Source organism: Passer domesticus, chromosome 2 (genome assembly GCF_036417665.1).
Source record: "Passer domesticus isolate bPasDom1 chromosome 2, bPasDom1.hap1, whole genome shotgun sequence".
In the NCBI taxonomy this organism is placed as follows: domain Eukaryota; kingdom Metazoa; phylum Chordata; class Aves; order Passeriformes; family Passeridae; genus Passer; species Passer domesticus.
Window position 1 is genome coordinate 59,378,324 of NC_087475.1, and position 9,761 is coordinate 59,388,084.

Consider the following 9,761-nt stretch of genomic DNA (forward strand, 5'->3'; position numbering starts at 1 on the left):
AAGCAGAGGATTCCCAGAGAGCTTCCTCTTTGGGAATCCGGCGTTGGTGAGTGGAGTCTGGACCTCTCCCCTGCCCAGATGCATCTGGGTGGGGAGGCCATGCAGCCTGTGGGGAGGAGGCCGGGAGCCCTGCAAGGTGCAGGGGTGGAAGAGACTTGAGATGTCTGGGCAGCACCCCCGGAGAGAGAGACCGAGATTATGCTGGCAGCACGGCCGGCCAGAAGCGGGGGATGTGGCAGGAGAAGGTGCCCGGCAGCTGTGGGAGTCCTGGGCAGAGAGAAGGGAAGATTTTAATCCCTTTGTAGAATAATGGAAACCTTACAAATACTGAATCCTCCTGAATCAGAATGAGGAGAGAGAGATGAGAGATGAAATGGGCAAGCGTGAGGAAAGCTGGACAAGGAGAGAAGAATCCTAGGTGGGAAGAGATGATGGAGTGGCCTTGGGCTGGACTCTTTCTTGTATAGCCATGGACAGACCCGTGTTTTTTCCCTGTGACCCAGAGACTGTATTTAGGGGGAGGCAACACCTTGGAGTCAAGAGTGAAGCAGCGGCGTGAACAGAGACGGCTGAGGAGGGTGTGAGATGCCCTCTGTCTCTGTGGAGGGGAAGATCTCTGCTCATGAGGCCCCTCGGCCCCAGGGGGTGAAATATGGGGGGGACTGGTGTCCTGAAGTTGAGAGACTGCTGTTTCTGGAAGTGGGTGGAGCATCTTTAAACGGGGAGCCCTAAAAGAAGTCCTGGCCCGTGTCCAGTGGTGAGAGCACTGGACATGGGGGGGAGAAGTCACGAGGGCCGATGTTCTCTGTGCGGGGCCATGGGTGACACGGAAGCACAGGAGGTTTTAATTGTGCTTCCGGGGGAGGCCTATGAGGCAAGGGAGGACTCCTCTCTCCCTGATGGATTTGAGGGTGGATTGTTTGAGGGGTGGTGAATCTGTGGAGAAAGGGAGGGGGGAGGAGGAATGTATTTGGAAGGTTTTTCATTCTTAGCTTTGTATGTGTTCCTTTCTAGATTTGTATGAATAAAGTGTTATGTTTTTCCCTCCATCCCCGAATGGGAGCCTGCTTTGTTCTGTTCCCGGGTCACATCTCACAGTAACCATTTTGGAGATACACATTTCATGGGGGCCCTGGCAGTGTGCCAGGGTCAAACCTTGACACCAAGTAACTGAATGAAGGGCTCTGTATAGTTTGTGGATCTTTTGACTACAGAAGGAGCTCAGAAATACTAGAAGCTGCCTGTAATCTGGAGTTCAATCCCTGTGTAAAAGTGAGTATTCTATTACCTTAGAAGCCCAAAGTCATTTGAGTTGATCTAATATATATTAACTGGCTTCCATCAGCCTCTGCAAAAAGGTGCCTCTCAAGGCTCTCCTGTTCCTCTGTGAACATTTTGGCTAGACCAGCAGATTTCATATGTCACCTGACTCCAATGTTTAGGCAACTGATGTCCATCATGGGTAGACAGTCAAGAGTAAAGAGAAGAGTAAAGCAGAGAGACATTTTAGAGTGACTCATTTCATAATCTGACCCCTTTCAAAACTGTAAATCATCCCACTGATGTTAAACACTTGTGTTTCATCAGTGGCTACAGACATCTTCCCTTTAGGAGGTCAGAGCTAGATGTGATTAGTCCAGCTACAGATTGATTTCTGAGTACCTTTCATCCAATCCATTGATGGCTAAGTGGGCAGACCTTTTTGGAAAGTTCATGACACACTCATCTGCTTTTGCAATCACCTGTCTGCTTTGAAATATCTGGCAATTAGCTGGTTGATTCTATTTTTAAGAGCCTTAGTTAATAAGAACACACTGTCCTAAAGAGAAAGTAGATCTCAAAAGCAAGTTTTGATGCATGGAAAAAAACATAGGGTGTAAAACTGTAGTGAACGTAATGAATGTTTTAAAGTGCTATTTCAAAGATTGTGATATTCATGGAAGCTGGAAGCTGAGAAAAAACTGTCTGCATACTGAAGATACCTAATTTTTTCTTGTTTATCAAATTCATATTTCATTCTCTAGCAAGTTCTGAATTATTGATTTGCATGTTGATAAAATTCACCCTAAAGTTAAAAAATGATGAAAAGAGAAATTTGAATTGTAAATATTTCTATTAAAGTAATTGTTTAAAAAATGAATAAAAAGCCCAACAAAACCCACAGAAATTTAGCATATAGGTAAATCATGCATATTGTACAAGATAATAGCCTTTCATCTCAACAGTTTGTCTAACACTGAAGCACAAGATGAATACAGAATCTATATTTTTTTGTGAAGTTATTTGGTTGGGACTGTTCCTCTGAGATGTATAGAGAAGAACTGTGAACTACTCCTTTGATTTTGCCTTATTGACTTGCCTATAATTGCTTATAGACATACTTCCCTGAAATATTATTCCTTGATCTTAAATTTTTTTTGTGAATTTGCTGGATACTAAACCTGACTGGACTTTGTCCACTATATTGTGTTTCTGAAAAAAGATTCCAGAATATGGCCTTTAAATTTATCTTTTTAACCTTTTCTCTTTCTGTGGTGCTCCCAAACACAAAAAAGTATCTGTCTTTAAGTAGGTATACAGAGAGAAAAACTCTGTGCTTACCATACAAATACACTGCATTATTTTCTTTCACCTTTTATTTATTAAATAGTCAAATGGGTAGTGTTTTTGATTTTAATAACTTCATTCATGAAAAATCTGCTGAAAGATATATCCAAGGACACCTTCTCTGGCCCAGGAAATCTCTGAAGCATAAACCACTATAAGATCAAAGAAAATGCTTGTTATGTTCATGTAGTGGATTCTCTGGGATTCTTCACTTGTGGTTTATGTGCATTAGATACCAGATGGGTCATTGATCTAATATAGTTTTGAAGACATCACAAAAATTATGTAAGGATATGTTTCAGGTCTTTTCTGCAAAATTTCAAAATTCTAAGGCAAGGAAGAAATTCTGATATACATAGAAACAGTAGATGTTCTATCTTAAATAGTAGTCTATTAAAAAGAAAATGTTTTAAAACATATTTAGATTTTACAAATTGTTTTACCTGAAAGCATGTCACTAAATAAAATGGGAGTTACAATTTATCATGATAACCAGTGGGTTCTGCCCATGGTTTGGTTAACAAGACCATAGTGGGACATTTTTTGTTCTTCCCTCTTAAAATTAATTTTTTCTCCTTTCCTTTCTTTAGAGGAAAGTTTATATAACAAGGTAAATACCCAGTAAAGAAACTATAAAGAAACAATAGCTTTTCCTCAAAACAATGATGAGGTATCATTTGTAACTCCTGCAAGACATAAATAAATGGACAAAAGTATAAATCAAGTGATTTTGGATGATGGAGTAGTAAATCTAATCTTGTGGCATTTTCTTTGTTAAAGTCAAAAAGGGTATTCAATATTTAAAAAATGGCCACAACTTTCAATCTCCCATTATGTTAAAAAATAATTTTAAAAATATGTATAGCGGAAAAGTCAGCACATTGAAGTAGGCTGATTAGACGATCAGTTAATAGAAGAATATTTAAAGCTATTATTACACAAATTGGGAAATTCATTGCATATTTTTTATTATAAAGGCCTTATTAAAAATGCTATTAAGAAATTGGACAACATTCATAGAACTGTGAAGACCAGTAAATGTATGGATATGCACAAACACAGACATAAAAACCTGGACTCAAATATTCAGTTATGAACTGCCTGTAATGCAGTCCATATTATATTCAATGGCTTCTTGGGCTTTCCTGTTAACTCTTCCATCCATCAAAGTCAATCCAAGTGACCAAACCAATATTAAAAAAATCTAAAAGGCTTTGATACTTTAAAAATGTTTTAACATTGTCAACAAGCCACAAATAGCATATTCATCTAGCCAGGAAGATCCTCTTAAGGATCTTCCAAAGAATTGCTGTCACTCCTCCCTTCGTCTTAAAACTGGAAAAATTGAAGTTATTAACCTGAGTTAGGATGTGATAATTAGCAAAATTTTAACATCACCATATTTTCTTTAATGTTCAAACAAATATAACCAAAATATAAAGACTTTAAAAGTTATTTTCAGAGAGCGTGTGAGAGTGAACCCTCTTCTTTTCTACAATTAAGTGCCTTTCTTCACACTCAGCTCTATTCTGCATCTAAAAGATACTATTAAATCCTGATTCTGGAGGAAAAAAATGAAAGTTTTGTTAGACCAAGACCATTTATTATTGACACAAGAATAAAGTAACAAAAGAGAGTTAAAAGGTCTTCATACTTTCTTTTTTAATTATAATTTACCATTATAAATAATATTATTAGAAATTGTCATTCCTAAAGCAGTGCCAGATACAGCATTTTTTTGCTACACTTAACATGAGTAGTTAAGTTCTGTTTAGAAGCATCATTTAATTTCAAAAGTTTTCCCTTTTCTTTTTTATAATTCTAGCGGATTTTCCTTTTTCAGATTCATGTATTAGTGTAATAAGCTACTGGATTTACAACATGAAAGACACAGAGGTACAAGTTTAGCCTAAGTTCTCCCAGTTTCCTATGACATCATGAATAAAGGACTATTACTTTTGGCCTCTGTATTGGTTCATTGCCATATTGCTCAGAGCAATGTTTTGAAGTGAGAGTGATGCAGTTTTTTACATTGAAGCATTTACAGAGTAAATGTCTAGGTTTGCCTCTTTTTTATTGTTGTTATTCAGGAATATGAATTCCTTTTAATTTCTGCAAATCACCGACTTGTCTTCCTATGAAAGGACTGCATGAATATTTTATAAGGCAATCTATTTTTCTTAATTTATTATTTCAATATGTTTATAGGTGTTCTTATTTCTTGATACAAAAAACAGAATGCACGGCAATTTTTCCCTGTATTTTATGGTGGGAGTCTCTTTGCAGTATATCTGGTGGCTTCAGTTGTATAAAGTTGTGAAAATGTGATTGTGCTTGTCTGCCTCTGTAAAGCATGCTGGGACTACCAAGGAAAACAACTTTCCAAAAATTATTCAACAGCCATATTTGGGAAAATGCAGACTAAATAACCCGTCACTTCAGCACTTTGCCAAACTGAAATAAAATAATATATTCTTTTAGATATCTGTTCTCAAGGAAGACTGAGTTTTCAATGGCAAATCTGATGCTGAGTCAGCACCTGAAACATGTTAGCACTGGGGTTGTTTGACAATATGCATAGGTTTTATACGGGTAATTTATTTTGTGTCTGGTACATGCAAGTCAGAACTACCAGCACACTGCTTGTTTCAACCTCTTCAACTTGCAATGCAGCTACATGTCCTTCATGGAGGAATGAATAATCAGTTCTTTATTATTTTGCATTACTAAAGCCGTCCACACGTGTTGGTGAATTAGGCTCAAATTTCAGTCTCTACTCAATGGGCGAAAAAGAGACAGGTCATGGGTAGAATCCTGACCTATAATTCTGTAGCCATGTAATATCATATTTCCAGTTTGACAAGTCCATAAGCTCTTTACTCAGTTTTCAAGGGCTCAGGACTACAGCTTGTCAGGCCCACTCCATGTGGACTTTTCTTGATCAAGAAATATTTTTAATCAAAAGTAATTACTACAGATAGAAGACATCTATGCAGAAAAAGTTTAATATTCATAATGATGCTGTTAAAGTTGTCATACTGCACTCATTAGTTTTTCTTGGATCACTCATTCCTTTTCTTGGATCACTATTCAAGTGGGAAGATCACAGAATCATGGAACCATAGAATCATAAAATCATATAATCATCAAGGCTGGAAGAGACCTTCAAGATTATCCAGTCCAGCTATCCACTGTAACACCTAAACCAGCATTCCATATCACCCAGCCACATGCCTCTTGAACACCTCCAGAAGGACCCATTTGCTAAAAGTCCTGAGATCACATTCTTGGTATTCCCATATCTGGGTTAACATTTAAAGTGATGGAACACTATCTTCTGGCAACCATATTTTTGCCCACAAAATCATTTTTAGGCATTGTAGGCACCAAAATATATTGTTTTCCTCAACTTCATCGTCCAGTGTAACAGGCTGCCCAGAGAAGCTGTGGATGTCCCATCTCTGGAAATATTCAAGATCAGGTTGGTTGGGGCAGCCCTGAGGAACCTGATGTAGTTGAAGGCGTCCCTGCTTTTTTGTCCCTATTTTTTGGGGAAAAAATATTAGATTTCTTCAACTGAGATATGGACAGCCTTAAACAGAATATATTTTCTGAATCAGACTGGATAACACACCCGAGTCTGTGTTTCCTATATCCTAGAAACCAAATATTTTAAGCACTTGCTTAATGAGTTAAAGTGTGAATTTTCCCCTTTTTTAAGATAAAAGAATTAGTCAAATTCAGCATAGATTTTTCAGTGAAACTAGATTTACCCACTGAATTATAATTTGGGAGCCATTCATTAAATTATGTATTAAAATAGAATAGATGGCTACCTTTCCCTGTCTTAATTAACTTTACCAGAGTTCCTTTTAGTATTAGTTCTCTAGGTACTATTTTGTGAAATATCAGGGTATCTTAACACTCTCAGTGATATTGACACTGTATTAGCTGTCATCTTATATTTGAGATCAAATCTCACTTACCACACCTTTAACCCTTAGCTTTGCTACCAGGCATGCTGCATAAGGCTTGGAAGGGGAAAAGAATATTTTTCTTTTAAATTTCTTCTTTCTCCTACCCCTGTCCTTTTATTTCTTCTTTATTTATTTGAAAAAGAAATTATAATAATTCTTGGTAAACAACGCTTTCTCTTTCATTATGACAGAGGGTTTATGTAGAGAAGAAAATATTGTAATATGTGACATGTTAGACCAAACTATTTTACATTATGTAACATATCATATGCCAAATAGGGCCAGGATATTTATTTATAATCACCTTAATTGCTTATTGCTTCGAAAATTCAAGTAAGCCACAGTTTAATATTTTAATTTTCATTTTCACAAAATATTCACAATACATATCTAAGTAATAACATTGCCTACAAAGGTAACAATTTAAAGTTTTGCCATGTATTTCATTACTACGTGTTTGCCAAGATATTTTTTTGCTATTCTGCTGTTGTCACCTGTCACTCAGTGAAAACACTTGGCTGGCATTATACAGCATCATTGATCTTTACCTAATGTGAAGTAGGTGACATAGCTTATGGCTTCTTCAATCATTCCTTAAATGTGAAAACTTTGCCAAGTCCGTCTAGATGTGTAGGACATCAGACTGTAGATCATGACTCTCATTTGAAAAATAAGGGTATTTATTCTTAACAAGAAATTAACGGCAAAAGAAGGAAGGATTGTCATATTACAAAAATATTGATTTTCATAGGAGGAACAATTAATAATACTTTAAAAGAAGAACGAATATTCCAAAACAAGAATTCTTCTTGAAAGGTATATTATGCAAATCTATTCTTATTAAAGTTTGTAGAACTGAACATAATCTTAAGGAATACCATTAAATACTTCCATTTAAATAATTATTAGCTCAAATTCCGATTTTAGGCACAAAAAGAACCTTTACGTGTTTGGGATTTATTGAGAATATGCTCAAAATAATACTAAGATTTGTATAACTTCACCAAGTTCTTGCAGTTTGTTTTAGAGATTGAGTATTTTGGAGATACAATTTTTTTCTGTATCTAAATATGTCAAGATGGGTTTAAAAACATTGCACCACATATTTCTTTTAATTAAATTGCTCTATCTTAGTATAAAAACTGTCACTCTTGAACTTTAATATTATTATAGGAGATATGAAGTGGGTTTATAGCAATATGAAATCAAGAGCTGAGTTAAAATAAGAGCAGGAGAATAAAAGCTCAGTTTTCAAATATCTAGAAATTGTGGAAGACAATGCATTTGATGAACTTACTACTGTTGCTCTGATTTCTAACGCTCATTTTATATCTAAAAATGCAAATTTTTCTGTAAATTTTGTTTTATATTTCATTGATAAAGGAGCTTTTCACGTTGAGATATTCAGTAAGCCAAGAAAAACTCTAACAGTACCCCCAAAACCAGCAGCTTTTGCAACCTACTTGAAAGTATTCTGAATATGGTGTCTGAATAGCACACTGACTCACTAACACTGTTTTTTAGTTAGTGTTACAGCACTGGGGAAACCACAGAACAAGAAGAAAGCTAATGCTGGATTAACACCTTAAAAAACCGTGATGACTTAGATCAGCGAATAAGATATCACTCTTGGCTAATATTTAACTAATAAAGAATTAAAGCCATATAATTTATGCTACTGGATATTGGTAGCTGATTTTTTGTCTTTCTTCAAAGGACTTCAGATGTGGTATGCAAAATGTCATTCATTTTGTATTCTACAAGGAATATTACTCATTAACAAGCAAATATGATCACTATGATCTTATCCCTGTGTGGCATGTTAAATGGATTAAGAACTTGCCAACCCATAGGTCTTAGCCTGATGATATTTGACACTGACAAGCAGAGGAAAATGGGAGAGGAATGGAATTTCACATGGGTCAGTATTGGTGTGACTGTTGCAGAAGTTTCTGCTCATTCCCTAATGAAAAAAAGGGGATGTGGTAGTGAGCTTGTCTACAGAGATGAAGAATCAAAGAGGTACCATATATGAAGAGACCCCTAGTGCTCTGATTTAAGAAGAAAACCACAGAGACAACTGACCAAAACAATTTTTTTTTTCCAGAAGAATACTTTAATTCAGACAGTAAAAGATTCTGCAAAGTTCTCTTCTGAAGTTTACAACATCATATTGATAAATTATTAGATATGTAACAGATATTGGACATAAAAATCCTAATTTAAAAAAAAGTCAAAGGGTTTAAAGTCTACAGTGATAGCTATAGGAGATGGTTTTCACAGAGCGCAATTTCACATTATCTGCAGATTCAGATGCAAAAGACAAAATACAGAGAATAAAAAGGAGAATAATGACCATGAAAAATACAATAAAGGATGAGAGAACATGTTCAGAGATGTTATAAAATTTGGCGTGAGAGATGGAAAAAAGTATTACTGGCTTAAAACAACTGAAGTGTGTGTGTGTGGAGGGGTGGGCCAGGGCAAGCTCTGCAAAGAGTGGCATGGTGCACTGCTCCACAGCCTGCCCTTGGACACTCTAGTCCAGCCCAGAATGGCTATCAGCCACTGGCACACTGGAAGGTTTACCTGGAGGGCCCCAGGAGACCAAAAAAGATAAAAGCACTTGCCCAAAGGCATACATGGGCACAGCACATCGTTTTTATTTTCTAGTAGCTAAGATAGAATGGAATTCAATCAGTGATTATTAATCTTTCTCTGCCCCCTCTCTCTTTTCTCCCTCTCCCTCTCTCTCTCTCTCATTCCTTCTTCTTCTAATTTCTGCTAGTCAGAGTCTGGGTAACTTAAAGTTGGGTGGGTTAAAGTTTGCTAAGTCAGTGAAATGCTTTATTTCAACTGAGTGATGCTTTAAAATTTGCCAAGTACCATTATTTTCTAAAGTTTGCCAGTAAAAGTTTGTTGTTTAAACTCCTGAGAATGTTGTCACATTCCTCCTGTGCACCTGCCTCAGGATATTAAGAAACCTCAGCCCATGTAAGGAACTTGTTGAATGAGTCCACAGCTTTACAGATGACAGGCAGAATTTGTGCACCAGATTGTCAAAGAATATTCCAGCTTCTCTAGTGAAGGAGAGTGGCCATGAGCCTAAGGAGACAGATTGAAACCAGATTCATTTATTTTTTGAGGTGTGCATGAGGTATAGACACTCATGGGAGT